Below are 24,511 nucleotides of genomic sequence, written 5' to 3'. Positions count from 1 at the left end.
CTCATCATAATGCACTCTCTGAAAATTGGTGTCCATTTTGTGAATGACCTTAAACCTTCGGAGAAAAGAAAATCACACTTTCTTAGGTCGGCACGAGGGAGTCTGCCATTTAAATACCAGGTAAGTGTCAGAGTGTTCCTTTCTGTCTCCTCCAAAGATAGGTCCCAAGGTGAGAGCTTCTGTGTAGGTAGAAGGGTTGAGAGTGAGGAGGAGTGGAGGAGGAAGAGGAGCCATGCTCAACTCACTTGGCAGCCTAGGGAAGCTTGCCCATTTCACATTGTCATCAGGAACAGGCACTTGGTGGGTACGTGGTATTTGTCATGATAAACGCAAGAACAGGCCATGTAGGGGCCAGGCCTGTGACATCAGTATGTGACTGTCTTATCTTACCCCCTATTGTATGGATGTATCTGGTTCTAGGCAGAGCCCCTGTCCCAGTGGGGAGGCTTCCATGAAACAAAATACTCAATCACATTTTGGAGTTATAACGAGACGGCTTTGTTTGTTGGAAAACCCAACTGATCACTGTTCTGGCTGTAAGTGGCTATAGATGGGAAGACAGTGTTAGCTGCCCACCTCTCTAGGACCTAAAATGAGTTTATGCGGCTCATCAATATTGCTGTGTATGGTCTCAATGTGGATCAATCTTTAAATAAAAAGGTGTGAATCTTCAGAAGTGCTAGGCTGATAGCTTTTGCTGGACTCTGAAGAGTGGAATTCGACGTCTGAAAACTAAACCCAAAACAGTAATATTTCCAGGAAAGAATCTGGTTTGTTAGCATTTACAATATGCAGGAAGGGTTTGGTGATAGGCTGCCTTTGATGTTGTATCCTGCATGTACTGTCATCCTAGTGACTGCCAAGTTAGTTCAGCTTCTGTTTGGTTAAGTGGTTTATTTTGTGGCAACTAGAAACACACTTATACCCGTCCACCTCCCTAATTACAGCTGCGATATGGATGCATGCACATTACTGATGGCCAGGATGGGTGTAGTTAGCAGTTTTGTTTTATAAAATGCAAAGGAAGACGACCTGATAGAAGAACTCACGATAGGAGAGGAGATATGATCCAGTCATTAAGGAGCATTTTCCCCCCCAGAGTTTCCAACTCCAGTTTCCAGCACCAACTTGGACTGCTTCAAAATCATCTGTAACTTTGACTTCAGGGGATCTAATACTCTTTTCTGGCCTTTGGAGACAACGTACTCATATTAATAAACCCACATGAAGGCATACAAAAAATATATAGACAATAAAGGTAAAACTGTATGATATACTGTATACCTCTCATGGTTACATTCCCACCTGTAGCTCTTTTCCGCATAAGTTGACACAAAACCTGTAAACAGTTTTAAATACATTTTGAAGATCCATAAAAGTATTTATTGAATTTTTTTAAAAAAATAGAAATATTAGCAAAGTTGTAAAGCTTTACGTTTTCAACTTTCCACTTTCGGAAGTCAAGCACCGTCAGTGAAATGGCTTCACACTTTGAGGTATGATCTTCTCCAGAGTATAGCGTATGAGAAAGACTCTCCTAGGAGAGAGAGCAATCACAGTGAGTCTTATCTTCCAGCCAAACCAAAGTTTACAGGGATATGTACCTGTGGAAGGTGTTGCTGAGCTGGGAGATTAGGTGGGATATCTATACAAATGCATCTTCAAATTATAAGAGTTTACTGAGGCACCATTCTACTTAAGTCCAGAAACATCTGTGTGTCCATAATGATCATTCGACTCTCTAGTTTATATTGGATGGTCTATGTCTGTGTATGTCTAGTTTGCTTTCAAGTCTTCAGTTCTACTGAAAAATGGTTGGACTTGCCTTAGCAAATTCTAACAAACTTGTAAATAAGTAATAACTAACAGCCAATTAAATTCAATGTGTGCTTCTTGCCTGAATATTTAGTTCACAGGAGGCTTAGGTAGAAAGATTGGCACATTGGTTGGAGGCCTGCCTGAACCAAACAGTGAGGTCCAGCCTATCCTGGACTTCCAAGTGACTCTTTGATTTATTTATGAAATACCTAACATTCCATGTTTGAATGAAAATTTCAATATCAGGTATTTTTTTAATTTAAAGAAGAAGCAGCACTCAGACGAATCAGTAAACTAACAACTAGAAATAATGTTTGGAATGAGATGACTTTAATAATTTGATCTTGATACATTTACTTTTTGTTTTGATCTACCTAAGCAAGATCATATGTGTGTATGTATATATGTATGTATGTATGTATGTATGTATGTATGTGTGTATGTATGTATATATGTACATAGATGGATAGATAGATATAGACATAGATAGATATAGACATTCCTTGTTTTCTAAGATTGGTCTAGTTCTTGGTATAACTTTTATTTAGATCGGATGTCTTAGCCATTGAAATATTTTATTTCATTCCTATCAGTGTGAGAAAATGAAACATTAGTGGCTGAGTAAGGAGGAACACGGTCTCCCTCTCCTGGTCTTTTATGACAGGAGAATGTTATTTGTATATGTTCGTCTTCATGTGCATTTTTGCTAATGGTTTACATCATTTCCGTGACAACTTCCTGGTGAGTGTCTATGTCCAGCAAAGTGCCACTTTCCATAAAATAAGTGGCTTGAGAGATCTACAAGAGGAAATCAACCTGAAGCAACATCAGTAAAGTCAAAGGTGCAACTCCAGTAAGGATTTAATTCTAGACATCCTTAATTTTGGTTTAGTTTCACAATCACAGTATTTATAATCTTTAAAACACTTTGAACTTAATCTCAAAGTTATGGGACAATTCAGGTAGCTAATAAGATAATCTCTCATCACAAACCTGAATTTCTACAGTAGTGTTCAATATAACATTGTCTTTGATAAAGTTGAGAGTTAATCCCATCTTTTTTATGCCATTAGTGTGAGATATATTCATATTTTTCTTGAATACAATGCACTGAAAATTAAAGACACAAAGGAAGAAATAAAGTTGAGCAGGTTTTTATTTTTGTAATGAGAACTTTTCCAACCTCATTTGAAAAAGAACTCTCATCAGTAAACAAAGACAAAAAACCCAAACAAACAAACAAAAATCAGGATAGAGTAGTATAGTGGATATTAGGTTGTATTTTGTTTTGTTTTATTTTTATGTTTTCATTCAGTAGAATAGAATTATAAGCCAGTATAGTCTTAATCAACTTTTACAAAACTATCAAAAGCATTTATCAGGACCAATTTCATTTAAACATATGTATCCTGAATTTATCCAGAAAAAAGATGTTTTCCCTGTTCTCAGTCTTTGCTACCACTCCTCTGCCTCCCAAGAACACTTCAATTGAACAAAATCATCTTAATCTTCCACATGACTCTGTTGGTGCATTTGGGGAGATTAATCTAAGGTCTCTATAGTCCAGTATCCCTACATGCTCTTTCTAGGATTATCATTTTTCAGTCATCCTCGGTATTATTTATATATTTCAGAAAAAATACATACTCATCCTCCAAGCTTCATTGCTTAATATGCTCACCCTTTCAAATTCTTTCTGAACTCTGGGTAGCTGGTTCAATTCAGCTGTTCTGGCTCAAAACTCCATTCCAAGCTGACTGATTCAAACCAGCTCATGCCCTCTTCTCACTGAATTGCTCTGCTAGGAAAAACTGACTCTGATCTCCAAGACTGAGCTCCATGAACTCAATGGCATTCAACTGAGCAGTACCAACTGCATTCAACTGTACTGTATACCCAAAAGCTACTCTACTTTCTCAGCAAACTCTCTGTCTCTCTGTCTCTGTCTCTCTTATCTCTCTGTCTGTCTCTCTCTCTCCCCCCTCTGTTCTCTATTCTCTCCTCTCTCTCTCTCCCTCTCATCTCTTGTCTGTTCTTGTGAGAGTTGGACATATATATCTGACTCACTATGTCAAATGTTTCTCTGATTTGTCACTTTGCTTGCTACTTAATTAGATGTGTGTTGTGGATGATCTTTATTATTCCAACCATTTATACTCCCCCACTGTCCATACAGGACGTTTTTCAACTGGCAAAGAGCATGCCCTTGCAAGAGGCCATTCCCTTTCTAGCAAACATCACAGGCCCTCACACATGACAGTTGCACATCGCACACTTTGGATCAGAACAAAAACATGATACATCCACTACAGGTGAGTGTGTTGCATAAGTTACTATTTATTCAAATGTTTAAGATCTTGTATTTTAGCAGTTTTCCAGGCTAGTTGTTCCTTTTGTGAACTTTTATAGTTTACTGGCATTTGTTTCTGGGTAACTGGAAAAGCTAGTAAAGGCGGCCGCTTTTCCTTAGCTTTATTAAGAGGTGGTGCTGTAGGTTCAATGAGATGTCTGTCTTGATCCTTAATCTCATTAGTGACCATAAATCACAATTAAGCACTTCCTGTTTTCTTATTTCCTTTTTTTTCTTTTCTTTTCTTTTTTTTTTTTTTTTTTTTTTTTTTTTTTTTTTTTTGGTCTCCCAAGCTTTTGTGCTATCATAGCTAATTTTTCCTGCTGTGTAGCTATTTTTCTATCTTTTTTTCAGAGGAAATATTTAGAGATTGTCCTTGAGACCGCAAAGGGATTTGCTCCAGTGGTCACGGTTGCAATAAGTACTGTGATAGCTTTTTTTTCTCTCCAAATAACGCTTCTATGCCCTCACTCCTATCCCTGAACTGAGTGTTTCCATACTTTTCCATCACAGGAAACGCTGCTTCTCACCAAAAAGAACCTCAGGTCAGAGGCCTTCCTCAGTCTGCAAGGAGTTAAGCTTTCCCAGAGAGAGGTGATTTGTTTCTGGGAGAAAGTTCTTCAATTAACCCCTTGGATGATTTCCAGTGACTCTGTTGATGCTGAGGTCTGGAGGCCAGATGGCCTGCCTCCCGTGTATAGCCAATCCAGGAGAGAATGCCCTCTCTTGGCCATCCAGAAGCGTGTGGGACCCTCTCAGAAGGAAATTAAGGACAAATCCAAACACTTTACCTTCAGCAATGACTCTAACAGGAAAGCCCTGAAGACCACCCTGTGGCTGACCTCCCTGCCACAGTGTACCCTGAAAGAAGCCTTCAAATGGGAGAATCCAGAGGGCACCCTTGACCTTATCAGATACCTGTTACATGTGGTTACCAGCCTGCTAGGGAGACATATCTTAGAAACCCTAGATGTGGTCCTTGTCAGTAACATGGACAGTGAATGCATCCAGTTAAAACACAACACCCCCCCGGGGTCTCCACCAAAGTTAGATATGGAACTCAGTGCCTTGACTGGGTCTCAGATGAGCCCGTCTGGGTTGAACAATAGACTTTACCAAGGAAGAAATTAGAAGCTCATACTTATCTCATTAAAGAGCATTTCCAACTCCAACATATCCACCCTTCCTGCATCCCATGGAATGCTCTCATCTTTGTAGTTAAAAAGAATGACTGAGGATGGAGGCTATTATAAGACCTATGGGCTATCAACAAGACCATGCAGATCACTGTAGGGATTCCTCCGCAAAAGGGCCTTCCCCTGTCTCTGCAATAATGGCCAATACTGCACTATGGGCCATAGACTTAAATATTTTCCTCTATTCCCCATATTTAGAAAACAGAATACACGTTTCTCATTATATGGATGATATCTTGGCCTGGAAAGATCGAAAAGATTCACCCCATGACAGAAAATATTTATTTGTCCTAAGTCCATAATCATCAAAGAAATGCAAATCAAAAGGATTTTCAAATTCCATCTTATACCCATCATGATGGCTATAATAAAAAAAAAATGTCAAGCAACAAGACATGTTAGCAATATTGTGGAGAAAGGGGAGCACTCCTCCATTGCTGGTGGGAGTGCAAACTTGTACAATTACTGTGGAGGTCAAGTTTGTTATTTCTCAAAACATTGGGAATAGTTCTACCTCAAGACCCAGCTATACCACTCCTGATCATATACCCAAAAAAATGTTCCAACATACCACAAGGACACTTGCTCAACTATGTTCATTGCAACTTTATTCATAATAGCCAGAAACTGGAAACAACCTAGATGTCCCTCAACTGAAGACTAGATAAAGAAGCGGTGGTACATTATATAATAGAATACTACTCAAATATTAAAAACAAGGATGAAAGGTGTATAATCGAAATCATGGGAAAACTGTAACTCACCGGTTATTCTCACATCCCTCTGCTGATATCATATCTCTTGACAGCTGGTGTAGAACTCTCAGTCCATGCTAACCCATAACAGGAAACACAACTAAAGAGAAATGTTCAATCTACCATGTCCTGGCTACCATGTTCTCAATATGCCACTGACATGCTGCCCCACATTCCACCCCAATGCCTCTGAATGTTTCCTTTGTGCCTCCTTCCATCATCCTTTCTTTCCTTTTTGCCTTTTTAAAAAATTTATTTATTATTTATTCAGATGGCATCCTGATTGTTATCACCTCTCTCTTATATTCCAGTTCCCACCCTCTTTCCCTTTTCTACCCTATTCCCCTCCCATAGAAGTCTGAACAGGGGGTGGGGGTGTTCCAGACAGATACTGGAACTTACAGATGGACCCGGGCAACAAAGCTGAAAGTTGCATAGAGGAGTGGAGGGGGGTAGAAGGACCAGGATGTGTCCAAAGTCCACAGGGAAACCACCAAGACCAGCAGATCTGGACTCAGAGGGGGCTCTATAAACTGATGCACTAACCAAGGACAATGCATGCAGAGGATCTCGACACCCTATTCGGATGTAGTTGATGGACAGCTCATTCTCCATGTGTACGGAGATCTAGGAGAGAGGGGACTGCCTCTGACATAAACTCTGGTGCCTATTAGTTGATCATTTCCCCTTGATGGGACAGCCTTTAGGGCACACAGAAGAAGGGGATGCAGGCTACCCTGATGAGATCTACATCTCTTCTTAGTCATGGAAACTTCTAACTCTATCTTAATCGTCCCCTCCTAAAATCTAAGGTCTTCCTATAATCAACTTTTACAGGAAATCCCCTCTGTGATACTCCCCTACCTTGTGGGTACTACAAGGAAACCCCCATGTCCATGGCAAGATAAATGTCACAATTGTCCATATTAGCTGTGTCAACTTTGCTTCTCTGGTGTGGAGTAATCATTAATCCCAGCACCATCTTAACAATTAAAGATTTTTGTGTTCTTGTCATACTTATTTCCCAGGCTTATTTATATGAGAAGAATGAACTTGAAAAAGAAATCAAGAAAAAGATGAGAGGAGCGTGGGAGGGAGAGAAACCTCATTCCAGTCAGTTGGACTAGGGCTTCCATGGTCACAGGAATAATGGCAGGAGCAGCATTGGTACAGACCCACCACCCAGCTGGGGATTTCAATGACAAACTAGATCAAGCCATGGGTAGCAGCAAAGATAGCCTGAATGCTCACCCCGACACACACACCAAATAACAAAATAGAAGGCCTGAGCATCTTAACAGCAACAGGGGAGTATCACCCTGGGAGAGGAATTTTGTTTCTATGTAAATTAATCTGGATTGGTTCAACAAAACATTAAGATCCTCCAAAACCTCTGCAACAATTTGAGGTCCCCGTATGGCTTCAATGCCCCTCCCCCTGGCATTCCAGCTCCTTCATCACCTGCCTCCTGCCCTTGGTGGTCCTGATTGCAGCCATCAGCACTCTCCTCTCTCCATGATATATGTATATGTATATATATGTATAAATGTATATGTATATATATACATATATATAGCCAAAGTCACTGCCTACCAACTTCTTGTACAATATGAAGATATTCCCACAGACTATAGCTACACATATGGTGACACAGCCCCATTATAAAAATCAAAAGAGATGTATATGTTCCCAAGCCAGATGAGGGAAAGTAGAGCTCTGCCCATACCCAGGACCGCTCTCAGAATGCATGGCAGGAATGGGGCCACTCCCTAACAAAGTCAGACCTGAGCCTACTCAACTCCATAGAGAAAAAGGTCATGTCAGGTTAGACTCAGTTAAGTTTGTTTCCCCACCAAGGAATGGGCTTCTCAGAAATCATGTGTCTGGCAGTTGCTAATCTATCTAACTGATTGGAAAATCCCTGTTTCCACCCACATGCACATTTAACTGACTTCAATAAGATCTACATATGCAAATTAGGTACATTTCCCCTATTGCCCTTTTCCCTCCCCTCCCCCTGACTATATAAGGTCTTTCATATATAGAATCATATCATCTAGTAATAAGAATACTTTGGTTTCTTCTGGTCCTATTTCTATCTTCTTCATCTCTGTATCTTACTTACATGTACTAAATGATTCCACGAACTACACTGAAGATATTGTGCATACTTGTCATTTTCCTTATTTTAGTGGAAAGTCTTTTTCCCATTAACCAGGATGTTGTTCATGGTGTGTTGCATATTGTTTCTATTATGCTGAGAAATGCCCCTATGTATATCTCCAATATCTGGGACTTTCATCTTGGAAGGATGTTACCAATGAAAAAAATGCTGAGAAAGAAAGCACAAGACTATCCCATTCACAATAACCAGAAATAAAATAGGAAACAAATCTTATAACCAGGGCAAATGAGGAGGTGTAGGACCTTTCCAGTGAAAACTTTAATACACACCAAGAAGAAGAAGAAGGAGAGGAAGAGGAGGAGGAGGAGGAGGAGGAGAAGAAGAGGAAACTAACTGATGGAGATATAAAAAAAAAAACAACTGTGGTACATTTACACTATGGAATACTACTCAGCTATTAATAACAAGGAATTCCTGAAATTTGTGGGCAAATGGATTGAATTAGAAATGATCATAATGAGTGAGTTAACCCAGAAGCAGAAAGACTCAAATGGTATATACTCACTTATATCTGCATACTAGCCCAAGGGGCATGTCCCACGAAAGCCTTCACTTACCAGGAAACTGGGACAGAGGGAAGGACATCCTAATAGGACTCTAGATGAGAGAAGCATGGGAGAATGGCAAAGAAGAAGGATCCAGAGGGTCCTAGAAACCTACAAGTAGAACATTATGATAGGCAGATTTGGGCCCAGGCGTCCTGCTCAAACTAAGGCACCAGCCAAGAACAATACAGGCGGTAAACTTTAAACCCCTACCCAGATCTAGCCAATGGTCAGAACATTCTCCACAGTTGAGTGGAGGGTGGGGTATGACTTTCTCACGTACTCTGGTGCCTCACATTTGACCCTGTCCTCTGGAGGGGGAGACCTGGTGGCACTCAGAGGAAGGATAGCAGGTTACCAAGAAGAGACTTGATACCCTATGAGCATATACAGGGGGAGGTAATCCCCCTCAGGAACAGTCATAGGGGAGGGGAATAAGGGGAAAATGGGAGGGAGGGAAGAAAGGGAGGATACAAGGGGTGGGATAACCATTGAAATGTAACAAGAATAAATTAATAAAAATAACTAAAAATTGGAAAGAATGCTCATGTTCATACATTGGTAAGATTTATACTGTGGGAACAGCAATTATACCGAAAGAAATCTACAAATGCATTGCAATTTATATCAGAATTCTATAAAAAAGCTTCACAGAAATTTAAAAATAATCACAAAGTTAATATGGAAACAAGAAATAGCTAAGATTGGCATTATAATCCTAATATACATAAACACCGTAAGAAATATCACCTTCCCATTTTCAAGCCATATTGCACAGCCATGGTACTGACTTTGAAACAGATACATTGTTTAATGAAATAGAATTGAGAACTCACATAAAGCTGGGTTGCTTGAGCCATCTGGTCTTTCACAAAGAAACCAATAAGGCAGCTATGTGTAGCAGAAAGTCCTTAATTGCCACTCTGCCTAAAATTCAACTTCAAATGTACCAAGTCCCTCAATATAAGTCCTGCTACTCTGAAGACTTTGGAGGAGGAAATCAATAGTGCTCTTTTGATTAAAGGTACAGGGAAAAAAGGACTTTCTGAAAAGGACTCCAAACACACAAGCATTGAGGCCAATAATTGGCAAATGAGAACTCATGAAACTAAAAAGTTTGTGTATAGCAAAGGGCACCATCATTCAAGTGAAGGGGCACACTAAGGGAGAGACAAATATTCCTGCCAGCTTTATATCTGAGAGCATGTTAGAGTCTAACACACACATGAGACACAAACACACACATGCACACACATACTATGCACACACACAATTTTAAGACCACCCTCAAGGAAACAAAACAATTAAAAATTGGTTCATGGAACTAAATAGATTTCTCAAAGGAAGAAACAACAATGGTTAATAAATACTTCTTAAATGGTTAACATGCTCAGCCATCAAGAAACAGCAAACTAAAACTATTTTGAGATTCTATTTTATACCCATTAAGTGACTAATATAAAAAAATTATTAAGACAGCTAATTCTGTTATAGATGTAGAGAAAGGGCAACATTTATTCACTCTTGGTAAGAGTATAAACTGGTGAAGCCTTTGTGAGAACCATGGTGAAACTGTCTCCAAAAGTTAGAAATGTGATAGGCACAGTCCCAAAGTACCACAGACATCACTGCACACATTCTTGTTCACGACGGCTCATTTCTGTTCTCCTCTCTGTAGATAGGGAATTTAAACAGACTATGTATCCACCAATTACTGAATGAATAATGAAAATATTATTCAGCTGCAATGAAAATAAAATTCACATGTAATTGGTGGAGCTGAAATTGTCATTCATAGTTACAAATTCAACCCCAGAAGGCAAATGTTGAAATGTTGTATGTTCTTTATCATATATGAATGCTAGCTTTGAATATTCACGTGCACACACACACACACACACACACACACACACACACACACACACACACATCCACACTAACACAGCACAGTGGGCTTATATGGAGCTACCCACATAACATGAATTTAAACACAATATGTTAGGGTAGTGGAACAAGCCTGGAGACTAATAACGGGCTCCATGTGTCCTTTGGAAGACTGAACTCAGTACAGGTGCTGTGAGGAGAGAAAGCTGGATAATAATGTAGGAGATGTTAAGTAGTGTGTAGGATAGAGAGCAAGGGTAGAAGAGGGAATATAAGAGGAACACCTAATAGTGAAGATCCTCAAAGCTGCCATATGGAAACCAGCTACTAGAGAAGCTTCTTAAACCACACACACACACACACACACACACACACACACACACACACACACACGTGTGTATGATGCATGTGCATCTGTGTGTATATTAAATGCAGTCACCCTACAACCTGATTTCAATGCTTCTCACAGACATCATAAGCTATCAAACTCAAACTCCAGTGTTAGGTATGGATTCAGTCTTTTGTGTTTATTGGCCATTGGTGACAGATAGACCGCTCATCAAAGACAGGCTGTTGCCACTACTTTTTCACATACCTGAATTGATAGTAAGTCTCTATTGCTTAAGAACACCACACACTTGAATCATAAAACAAAGAGAAACCAAGCTTAACAGCCTGGGATGCTTCATCGTTACGTGCTCCCTTTTATAGTGCTCACAGTTTCTGTGTGTAAAGAAATGTAATCAACAGCCTTACACCGTTGTGAACATTGTAAGCTACAATAATAACTGGCATGTAAAATATGTCCACTGTTGCAATAGTGGCCTAAATGTCAGGGGATAACCAATCCACCACTTCCTGATTGGATTTAAGACCACCTCCACATTTCATGTGCTCCCATGCAGTGTGGACACAGTTCATGTGCTCCCATGCAATGTGGACACAGTTCATGTGCTCCCATGCAGTGTGGACACACTTCATGTGCTCTTAAATTATCCTTTCTTCTGAAAGGCAGCCACAGGAGGTGCCTGTGAAGAGGCCTCCTCACTTCTCATGTGTTACTGGGAGGTGTGTGAGTCAACCTTTGCTGTTGTTGTTTTGTTTTTCTGTTTTACTGAACTAGGGTTATTGGGGAAGAGAAAACTTTAAGTCAGAACACAGGTCCTGAAGGTAAGCCTGGGTGACATTTTCTTGATTAATGATCAATGTGGGAGGGCCTAACCCATGTGGGCAGTGTGCCACCCTGGGCAGTTGGGCATGAACCGTATATAAAAGCCGGCTGAGGCAGCCACTGGGAACAAGCCAGGAGGCTGCGTTCCCGATGGTCCTTCCTCCAGCTGCTGCCTCCATGACCTGCTGGAGTTCCCGCACTGACTTCCCAGGATGGAGTGTGACCTGAGTACTGAAACAGGAAGTACACCCTTTCTGCCCCTGGTTGCTTTTGTTAATGATGTTTATCACAACAATAGAAACCAAACTAAGACAGGAGTTAATGAGAGTATTAGATGGGCCCCCAAAACCAGGCTAAAGACAATTCTACAGGATGAATGACATTTTAAATTATCTTAAATTTCATGTGTTTCTCCAGATGTAATTTAGCACTGTCAAGTGTCTTTATCAGAAAGCACGTGCTGGCAGCTTATGTAGAGGAATGTGCGTGCTTACGCTCCACCCTGGAGAAAAATAAGGTAGAACGTAATAGAAAGAGAAAAAAATTCTATAAATACTTAAAATTTAAAGTACAAAAGAACCCTTTTAGTCACTTGGGTGACAGCGGATGTCTGCTCCAGTTCCTGATGTCAAAGAAATCACAAATCAAAGACCTATTTTCCTTTTTCCTTGTTCCCTACATTTCAAGTCTTATCCATTTGTCACATCCTGCACTGCCTCTTTTCTGGGATAGACTTCTGATTTCAGGGAAAACACCCAGGAGTCGATTGGGGTTTTTGTTGCTGTTGTTGTTTTTAGTTTATTTGGGGGTATTTTTTATTTTGGTTTGTTACTTTCTGTATGTTACTGATAGATTAAATCCCTCCTCCAATGCTTTCTATGGCTTTTGTAGACACTGACCTTTCCTGGGCAACCTCCTTTTTGCCAGCATCCAGCACTATGCTCCTCTTAGGATCACTGATTCAGAAGAGTCCTCATGAAGAGCATCCTCAGTGCAGTCACTCATCTCCCTGTGAGTGGCCTATGATGTAGGAGGCTCCTGGGCCAGTGGACAGCATCCCATTGTACAGCAGCAAAGTGGTCCCAGCAGGGTACATCTTGCTCATCCTAGTCCAAGAGGAAAATATTTGCTTATCTTTTAAATAAATATTGAGAGCAACGTTTGAATATTTCAGAGTATGGGAGATACGCAGCTTTTGAGTAATTGCTGCTAAGTTTCTGTGATGACTGATATCTGTGTATCTTAATGAATAATGAAGTGAACCATGATTTTACAACTTAGGATTTAACTTTCCTGACACTTCTGCATTAAAGCCTAAATTATCACTGGGATTGCAAGTTGGCATTTGTATTAGTTATCACTCTGGATTTAAATTAAGTGGATTAGCTAACACTTTCTCACTTATATTCATGGTTTGTTTCACATATGACACGATATAATTTTCTTTCACATTCTAATTCATGATTATTTTCCTTAATAACCTCTAGAACATAAGGCTAATGTATGGACTCAACATATTATTTTGCCATTAAATTATCAGATTACCTGAGTAACTGTGTTATCATTTGTTCTTTTTTTTTTCCTTCATATGAAATATAAAATTTGCTATACCCACTCAGGGAAGCCTTTGGATATTCGAGACACTATCCTATAACTCAGAGTTAAGTACGATGTGGGGTAACATCATAAAGAATTTGTGAATGAGATAGCAGGTTAGTGCAGCCATCTGTCCAGCTGCCTACTGCACATGTGTTCCCAGGAGACTCTATTCTGCTGGCTGTGGTAGAGCCTTGCATCCTGTCTCCATATTTAACTCTATCCTTGGTAAGAACTCTTGGCGCAGTGGCAATTTTGGAGTTCAAGTCATTGTAGTTCTTCTGTAATCTCTGTCCTCTCCTCTGGGTTTTACCTGTATCCTCTCTCAAGCTACTGCCTCTACTCCTCCTCCTCCCACTACTACTAATAATAATGGTAATAGTAATACAATTAAAACAACTACCTTTTAATTTTAATATATGGGAAGGTAAAACTTTAAATCTCTGGCTACCTTTTAGAGTGCAGGACACCAAGTTTATAATCATAAATATTTAGTAAACAAATTACAAATATCCATCTTTACCCATAACAATAGTTGCTGGTATAAAACACTGTAATAAGGAAATATATAATTATATGAGCATTAAATGAATCTCCAGTATTAAGAAGGACAAAATAAGAAGAAGAGTACGTGCCTGGGTAAGGGCTGTAGGCCTGCGGGAAATGGTGACACTTATTTAAAGCCATTGATGCAAATGCAGTTCACACATCAACATTTACTTGCTTTCCTACAGAGAAACTTAGTTTAAACCTCTGCTATGCTTTATTGGAGGTATACTCTTAAAATGTATTTTCTTATACTGAATTACATGACTTCACATTCATACAAACATAATATTCTGGGAGCATAACCCCCCTACCCTCTGCCTTCTATTAGAAACCTACCCCTCCCTTAAGAATTTAGCTTTGAACTTTGAGATGACTACCAGTCCATCACCAAGAGGCCCAGGAGGGAAAAACCACACATGATACAACCCCCGTGCAGAGCCTGGGAAGGGCGCAAGGCTGAGAAGAACCCTGCCTGGTGTCACACAGCACAGGCAGAGCATAATACTCCTGAGGCCTCTCCTGAACCAACCCCAGGCATCCAGAGGCCCTGGGTGTCAATAAGATGAGCAATTATGTTGTGAGAGAGGAAAGAGGAAGAGAAGCAGAGGACTGTGGGCACAGTGAAGAGAGGTAGAACAGGAGATTCCAAGGTAGTGAGAAGCAGTCTGATGTGAGCAGCCAGTGATGCTGCTTAAGGCCATAGCGAGTCATGGCCTGTGCTGCCACAAGAGCCATATCTGGGCCTGTGACCATTCAGCAGGAGGTGCCTGTCACAACCAAAGGCCATGTGGATTTCCCTGATCTGGGGCCATATTGATGTCTGAGGGCTGTGTACATCTCCCCTCATTCCTTATTTGTATTCACAGTTGTCAAGGCCAATGTTTCTGCAGTAAAAATATAAATTGTCATGAGCTTCATGGTACCATTAGTTAATAAATAACAATGCGCAAAATACATACATCATTAAACCTGCCACCAATAAGAAAGTGGCCTTGTAGAGAAAAGGAGGATTTGGGATGAGGGATTCAGTGGTCAATGTGCTTTGGCTTGTGTGTCTTCATGTCCCAAGTAGCAAAGATACACAGGTCATTCTCTTCATCAACAGAAAATTTGACAGAAAGCCTTTCTGTAAGTTCAATCTTAATGAAACTTTCAAAAACTTTGAAGAACTTAATTTTTTCTCTATAAATACAGGATAAAGCTAATATCTAATTTTCTACTGTTGATGGAAAAATGGAAATGTTATAATTTAAGTGAACGTATAATTCTAAATTTGCCACAGAAATTTCAAAAACTCTTGAAATTTACAAAAGAAGGTTTCAACTGCAAATATAACCTCTAGCAGCCCATCAGCTAACCAACTCTTACCTCAAAGGCCCACTGCAGAGAGCTAACCACATGTTCCTGGAGCAAGTTGGACATAGGCTGAGGGAGTCCGAATGGTAACAAGAACCAGTGATGCAGTGTTGACTGTTCTACTGCTCCTCACTGTGCTCATCACAGAAGAGCAGACATAGCAGTGCACAGCTGCTGTCCCCCCTCACTGTGCTCATCACAGAAGAGCAGACATAGCAGTGCACAGCTGCTGTCCTCCCTCACTGTGCTCATCACAGAAGAGCAGACATAGCAGTGCACAGCTGCTGTTCTTCCTCTGACCACTTTTGGATGAACAGTCCTTGAAATTTAAGGAATCAGATCTCCTCTAACTCTCAGTTCCATTTCTCTCATTGAAATTAATATATTAGAGACTAACTATGTCACATAGGATTTTAATGAAGAAATGACTATACGTATATCTGTATGTGTATATGTATATATACATAAGAGAAAGATGCAGTCTTAGAAATACAATGAGATTTTAATCTTACATGTCAACATACCTCATCATGGAGCGAAGTACAGTTCTTAAAGTTGAACAGTCTTAATTTTCACAGGAGAAAATTATTTTTCTGTATAATTTTAGACTTGATATCATTCAAAACGTTAAATCCTTACTTCTAGAACTAGTACTGTAGTATTGCATATCTAAATTAAATGCAATATCTAAATAGAATCAGTATTGATTGGTCTGTTAAGAATATTCTCAGATGGTGATGCTAACACTTGCCTGAAAAAATGCAACAACAAAACTATGTTGAAAGTATGAATTCTTCATATGAATACTTGATAAAAAGCCACATATTTTATAATGTAGAAACTCTATAAAATATAAATGGAAATTGAGAGAAAAGTATTTCATGCTTATTCTTGATATAATGTGAAATAAGTGTTGAATGTGATTATATACTTTTATTTTCTTGAGCACAATATAATGAATTTTTTAAAAGAATGCATTGCTTATATAGCTGTACATGTGAATCAGCATCCTATTACTTGAACAAAGCACTGGAGATAATAAACTTACAAAGAGGAAAGTCTTTTTAGTTCTCAATTTTGTAGGTATCATTTCATGGTTGGGTAGCCATATTAGTTTTAAGGCTTAGGGCAAGGCTGCCCATCTCAGCATAATTAAAAGCATGTGGGACTTGGCTGAGTTTCACTTTCAATACATGGAAACTGAAGGAGGTATAGCGGGGGAATGGGATACCTAATCTTGGATGTTACTTTAGCTTGGGTTTTATTGCTATGAAAAGACACGATAATAGTAGCAAGTCTTATGCCACACTGGAAGAGCTTGGGTATAGAGGGGACCTCACAGCCTACCTCCACAGTGACACACTTCTTCCAACAAGACCCAACCTACTCCGATAAGGCTACACCTAATTTACCACTCTCTATGACTAAGCACTCAAACACATGAGTCCATTGGGGGGGGCATTCCTGTTTAAACCACCATGGGTGTCAACTTGACATACCTAGGAATAGCCAACCCAAGTTGAAGCACTTTTCTGAATTTCTAATTGGTGTAAGAGGGCTCAGCTGAAGGTAGGTAGAATACCACTAATCAGAAAAAGAGATCATGAAACCCAGGTTTCACAATCCACTTTTGTGCAGTGCTCTCTGTGACTTATTCTTTTCCACCTGCCCAGCCTCTGCAAATCCCTAACAGGACCAGGGCAAGAAGCAAGGTTTGGCAATAGAGCCTAGAGAGACATGTTAGAAACAAATACTGTCGATGCACTGCCCTTTGTGGTTACAAGTCTGATCCTTCCTTTACATTTATACTCAACTCCAAGGTGACAACATACAGAGGGGGCCTTCACTCCATACCCAACTTAACTGGAGCACACATTAAATATGAAGTCACTGTACTTCAAGGGAAATCATTGACTTCAAATCAATGTTTAAAGTTCTATTGCTCTCTCTGTCTCTCTCTCTGTCTCTCTCTGTCTCTCTCTCTGTCTCTCTCTCTGTCTCTCTCTCTGTCTCTCTCTGTCTCTCTGTCTCTCTCTGTCTCTCTCTCTCTCTCTCTCTCTCTCTCTCTCTCTCTCTCTCTCTCTCACACACACACACACACACACACACACACACACACACACACACACACACAAGTCTTAGAAAGGTTACATCAGCATGTAACTAGTCCAATTAACTTGGTAGGTTCTGAGAATATGATGAAGAGTCTGTAAAGCTTTCATGGTTGTGCTCAGCATTCATGGGGAGTTGAATGTCCTTCACTCTCTTCAGTAGAAGGAGCAGCAGTCACTTCCTTCTGCAGTCCTTCACCATGAAGAACCCAAGCTGAGACTGCGGCTTCATATCTGACCCCATCTAGAAACGTCTATGTATATTTAAATTAATAATACAAGGAATTGTTGAAATCAGAAATAATGAGCCTTTCTGATGTCCTTTTATTTGTTCTTGAATTTCTTACTCATTTTCCTGTATAGCAAAAATAATAATGACAATTTTGACAAATTCTCTTTGATTCCTCGCATGAAACTCATACCCTTATGTTAACCATTGTGTGAAGGAAGGAATAGATAGCAAACGACAAAATATTTCCTGCAAAATAAATGTTGAATGTTGAATGAACAAATGTTACACTATTCTGGGTTACAGAAATTCCACTACTCAATATCTCAAAGAGATAGCCATATGCCCATGCTGATTATACACTGTTATTTATGATTGTAATGATGTGGGTTCCATGCGTAAGTCTATCTGTGGACAGTTTACAATGAAAATATGCTATGTAGACAAAGTGTAATGTTATGGCCAATCATTTAATTTCTTTTTCCTTTCTTTCTTTTCTTTTACTCTCACGTGTTTATTGTGTTACTTTACAGCCTGGTTTTAGCCCCTACATCTCTTCCCAGTCCCACGCTCCTGCTCCATCCTCCATCCTCCCCTCTCCTTCTTCTCAAAGAAAAGAAGACACTCAAGTACTGTCAACCCACGCTGGGACCTCAAGTCGCAGCAGGCCTAAGACAGCATCTCCCACTGAGGTCAGACAAGGCAGCTCAGCTAGGGAAAAGGGATCCAAAGTCAGGGAGCAGAGTCAGAGGTGGCCCTACCTTCATTGTTATGGAACCCAAGTGATGACCAAGCTGCACATCTGCTACAATGTGTAAGGGGTCTAGGTCCAGGCATTGCATGATCTTGGGTTGGTGGTTCAGTCTCTCTGAGCCACCACGAGTCCATCTTAGTTTACTCCCTAGGTCTTCTTATGGTGTCCTTGATCCCTCTGGCTCCCTCAGCCCTTCCTCTCACTCTGCCACAAACTCCCCAAGCCTGGTCTCTTGCTTGGATATGGGTCTCTGCATCTAGCAAAACTGTCTTCTGAGAGGCTTCATCCAGCTGATGATAGACACAGATGCAGAGAATCACTCAATTTCCTTAAGTGAGAAATAATTCATGGCGTATAGAGATAAGGACATTTCCATTAGGTCAATAGGCAAACTTCATGACAGAAAGCAACCACAGACTAAAAGAGAATTTTATAAGAAGATTTGTCATATAGCTAATGTTTTTATTAATGTAAGATGACTTACATTGAAAAAAAGGAATGTTATATTTAAAAGGTTTAGTTTTACCAAAACCAAACAAACAAAAAGGCTAGTTGCAGCCCTAATACTATATTGTTACTTAAATTGCATGCTCCTTTTATCAAGTCCAATTTTAAAGAGAGTTCTGGAATTTTAAAGCTATAATGTGCTTGTTCTGAGAAACAGCTTCATGTTATGGAATGTTATTTGGAAATCTGCAACACAGCCTCAGATGTCAAAGGACACTGGTGCTTAATTTTACTGCATATGAACCTACATTTTTAATTAATATTTATTTACCATACTGCCTATTCAGTTTGAATGACCCAAATACTTCCTTTCCTTACTAGAAGATTGTGCATTACTATACCAATGCAGGTTTTAATATCCATCAAATGCCACTGTAAGCTTTATAAGGGATTACTTCAAGCAAACTCATAAGCTGGGTTATTATTGCTTTCATTCAACAACAAATTAAGAGAGTGCAAGCAAATGAGATGGAGCATTTGTGTCTTATTAAATATTTGTGCAGAGTGTTAAGCACATTTGCATTTACCTAAGTACATACTTCAATCAAAAATATTATTTTTTTACATTTGTACTTGTTTATGAATATGATGTGTGATCATTTATTTTAAGTGCTTATTTATCTGAAATAATAAAAATATCATCGTTCTTAAAACTTTCAAGTGAACTGTTTCTTAATTAGGGCCTGTGTAAGGGAGACAAAGTAATTCAATGCAATTGCATTCAGCATTTCCTCTTGAAAGGTGTTAAGCAAGACAGTGTGTTTAATAAAGACTGTCACAGAAATAGCAACTCATAAATATGGACCCACTCCTACTGTTGTCTTCCCACACAGGTGCGTGCTAAAGGCATTTCTCCTGTTGTGGCGTGATTGCTAAGGAGTTTTGTAAATTCTACCTACTTAAAGACAATGACTGTAGCTAATGTTGACATCCATGTTTGCTTGTACAATGGCATTTGATAATAAAGTACCTATCGCCATGGTGAAGAGGGTACAAAGCTAAATAGGGTGTGCAATTATCACCATGTTTGCTTCCTTCCAGAATATAACTCTATCTAACTACATTCTAATGTAGATTTCCAAAAGCGAAATATAATGAGAAACGTGTACATAGACAGAATGAACTGCAAGCTTTGCCACGAGGCTTCCTCGGGCGATTTTAAATTGCATAACACCTCATCATCAACAGGCTCAGTGTCAGACAGAAGGCAGACACAGAGCACATCCCTGAAGCTGTAATAAATAACAGGTTCAAAATGCTGATATCAAAATTTGTGTCATGCTTAAGGATAGCCAGGAATAGAAATGTACCACAAGGCTACCCTGCCTTTTGCTTTGAAGAAGTTGGAGATTTTTATTTACCTTGTATTTTTTTTAATTATAATTTGTGCTAAAGGAATATGTATTGTAAATTTCCACTTAGCTCAATTCAGAGCTAAAGATTTTCTTATGACATATATAAGAGATCATGTCACCAATTTTGTAATCACATCATACTTGTTGTGATCCTCTTCCTTTTACTACCCTGAGTTATTTGTTATTAATTTGAAATAATTTCTTGAAATCATTACACCAGATGGACCCCACCATAGGCAGGAAAGTGCTTTGGTTTTGTTGCTGTTCTGAGCTTTTAAGATCTGTAAATTCTTTGATAGTTGTTGAACACTGCCTTCCAGGCATGGCATGACTTGATATTCTTAAGCTCCTAGCAGCTGTCATCACCCACAGGAAACTTGTGCAAGCTTGGACCCATTAACATTTATTCATGGACCTCATGTCACATGAAGTCCCTTCTATGCTCAAGGTTATGGAATCAGGAAAATTTACTGAGAGAGTTAAGAGGTGCCACCTCATGCTGATGACGTAAATAACTAAAGTATTGACAATGTTTTTGTCATAGCTACCCTACTCTACAGGTATTTTCTCATTGATAATGCTTTCTGGAACATAATCAAGGATATTACTGGGAAATGATGCTCTAGCTAGATTCTCAGTCTTCAGTAGTCAGAAGAGGAAGAGACCTGTACTTTAGAGGCATCTATTAAGCCTCTAACGCATCACATTTGTTTCAGAGCAGAGAGTTCAAATGCCTCCAGGAGTCTAGCATCTGGTGTGTGTGCATGTCATTTTCCATTGTCAGAAATGCTTTGACATTGGGGCCAATCCTGTCCTTCTGTATATAAGAAGCAGGTGTTTGATCATGCAACCTCTGCGTTCCTTTCACAGTGTGGGGATCGAAGACAGTTAATTGAGGTGAAGTGACACCCTGCCATTTGCGTTTCACAAACGTGGCATTGTGCATTACAGATCAGAAAATGCTGGAGCTGACTGACAGGGAAGACAGGATTCTTAGGCAAAGATTCAATACTTTTGGGATACAAGCACAGCCAAAACATACCTTTGCTGTAATACAAAGCCAGAATTATTTCAGTTAAAATGACTGGAATAATTTTCAAACAGACTATTAGAGTAATATGAACCAAAAATATATTCTAAAAAGAAATTGCTATAATTTATATGTGCAGAAAAGAGACAAGTTAAATGCAGGTATTTCTTCATACTTGCCTTCTGTAAAAATACATTTTATAACTCATGAATATATGATTTTAGCATTTCACTGCACTTCCTAAAGTAGGCTAATTTCTTTTACCAAATCAAGTGGTCTAAATCTTTTTAACTTATTTTCAGTCATTTTAAGGGTGACATTGTTTCATATTTATAATTAGTTTTTACTAAAGCACTTGTTCAGGCTACTAAGATTCAATGGTATGATGGCAAGCATAGTTATGTACTTTGTCCAAATATGAGGAAATATGTAGAATTTTCTAACAGCATTTGTAAGTCACTGTCCTGTGTATGAACAGACCTTTAGGTCATGGTTATGATCCTGCAGAACCTTGGATCTAGTTATGGAATAACAAGATGAGATACAATCTTAGTGCATTTAGAAGACAAAGAAGAGAATCACTTGACAGAATGGGGAGGTGCAAGCACCCCAGAAAGAAGATGGACTTAGTCCAACATTCATAATGCTTGAGCATGTACATTTGAAGGGAACCAAGCGGTACAGTATCTGTGTTTGCTTTATATTTATTCTTCTCTCATACATTACATCCCAACTGAAGTTTTCTCTCTATCCACTCCTCTCAGCCACCTCTCCGTCTCTCCTCCTGATCCAATATTCCTGTTTCCCTTCAGAAGAGAGCACCACAAAGTGACAGCACCCAAATATAGCATAACAATTGAAGATAAGACTAGGCACAAACCCTCATATCAAGGCTGGACAAGGCAACCCAATGAAAGGAAAAGGGTCCTAAGATTAGGCAAAAGTGTCAGAGATAAAGCCACTCCCATTGACAGGAGTCCCACAGGAACACCACGCTACAGTGACGTACATGCTGAGGACCTAACTCAGACCCATACAGGATCCATGCATGCCTTTTCAGTTTCTGTGAGTCCATATGAAACCTGCTTACTGATTCTGTGGACCATGTTCTTGTGGTGTTGTATAATCCTGTTTCTTTTCTGCTGAGTACTTGAGGGTTCCCTGAGCTCTGCTAATGTTTGGCAGTCTCTGCATCTGCTCCTACCAGTTTCTGGGTGAAGCATCTGATGACAATTAGTTTAGTCACCGATCTATGGATCTATGGGTATGGTAGAATGCCATTAGGCTTGGGCTAGGCACCAGTCCATGAGAATAGCAGAGCACCATTAGGCATCATTTCATTGACATTTTTTTTGCCATTCATGTTTTGCTCTATCCTGGGTCTCTGGGCGATCCAGCCTTCGGTTCTTAGCTATCTATCCAGGCAGTGTCATGAGTGGGCTCCCTCAAGTTGCGACACTCATTGGTTGGCCACTCCCATAATTTCTATGCCACATTTACCCCATTTGTAATGCACAGTTTATGTATTGCTCAGCTTGAGGACTTTCAAGGTTCCAGTATGAGTATTTTGATCTCAAGTTTGTGTCAGCAAACCTGGGAGGAGAATCCTATGAACAAAAGTACATTTCCCTGAGGGGATCTGAAAGGAAATTTTTGGAGAAAGGATCACCAAATCCTTCTTCAGTCACTGGGATGGTTCAGAGATAATCATCATTTCTGATCAGAAAATAATAAGAATGTTTCTCCTGTGTTTCTACAGAAGAAACTATTCAGGATTTGCCAACTAATTAGTGGGGTCAGGGATAAGTATCAAACAGCTCCATCTTTTAATGATGTAGTAAGATTTGAAAAACCAAATTATTTACATGGACTACATAATGTATAAAAGGAAAGGAAATGTCTTGGCTTCACCAAAAGATTCTCTTTCAATATGTTGGAAGATAAAATGAGCCATTGGACACAGTGCGTTCCTTCAGCCTCAATGCAGGACATAATGATATTCTGACTTCTGCAAGTGGCCAAATACACCTCAGCACAGAATGGTAGCTGACACAAAAATAAGTACATCAGAATATCATATCTGTACTTAAATAAAGAGAGGACAATGCTGCATAGGTAGCTACAGTGTTCTGGAATGTTTATATAGTTGGAGGCTGTTATAGTAGTGATGGAATATATGTTTATTATTAGTCAAATACACTGTAAAGAAAGCACAACAGGTAATCACTTCCATTACATTTTGTCCCTTCAGCATCCCACACAGGCTCATTAACTTTTACCTTGTAGATTAGCTTTCTTCTTTTCTGAAAATTTGATTGACAAAATCACATTGTATAGATAGATAGTCTTCTCTTTGCCCTCTTTTTTTATATTTTAGTTGGATTCCTCCAGACTTTTCTATCCAGCAAAACAAATTGTCCAATGCTGAGAAGCACATTGTTCCCATACCTATTGGCTTCAGCTAATAATAATCAATTATATCAGTTTTTGAAATCATCTTAATAGTGCATGTTCATGATCCAAGTTTGGAGGAACTTATTGTGGTATTTTATATGTACCTAGTGTGCCTTGGTCACTTTATTCCCCATTATCCTCTGTTGTTCACTGGCCCCTGGGGATGGCTTCCCTTTTCTTTCTAAAAAGTCTATACTCTATTTGCATTTCTATTTGTTTTTATCTAGATTATACCTGCAAAAATTTCTTATTTCATTCTTGAGTCTATATCTTTCACTTAACATGATCGTCTCCAATTCCATTTTCTGACAGAACCACAAGTTTTTTCAAAATAAAAAAAATCAAATCTGTACCTATCAGGGAAATGTAAATCAAACTGAAATTTTGTGTCAGTCCATCCAATTAGTTAGGATTGGGAGCACAAGGGACACAAATCCCTGGGGTAGTTGTAGAAATGGAATGTCTTATGTCTGCTGGTGGTTGTGTAGTCTGGAACAAACCTTCTCTAACTCAGTATGGAGCTTCCTCAGGAAACAACACCGAAAAATAGATTGAGTACATGATCCCAAATACACACACAAAGGAATCTAAGCCAGTACACAACATGGAATTGGGCGTGCCTCACTTATCTCGCACTGTCCACAATTGTGAAATCAGCTTTGGTGA

This window comes from Acomys minous, assembly GCF_964271855.1.
Source record: "Acomys minous genome assembly, chromosome: 4".
NCBI classification, from domain to species: Eukaryota; Metazoa; Chordata; class Mammalia; order Rodentia; family Muridae; genus Acomys; species Acomys minous.
The sequence above is the reverse complement of the archived record's forward strand: the minus strand, read 5'-3'. Positions refer to the sequence as shown.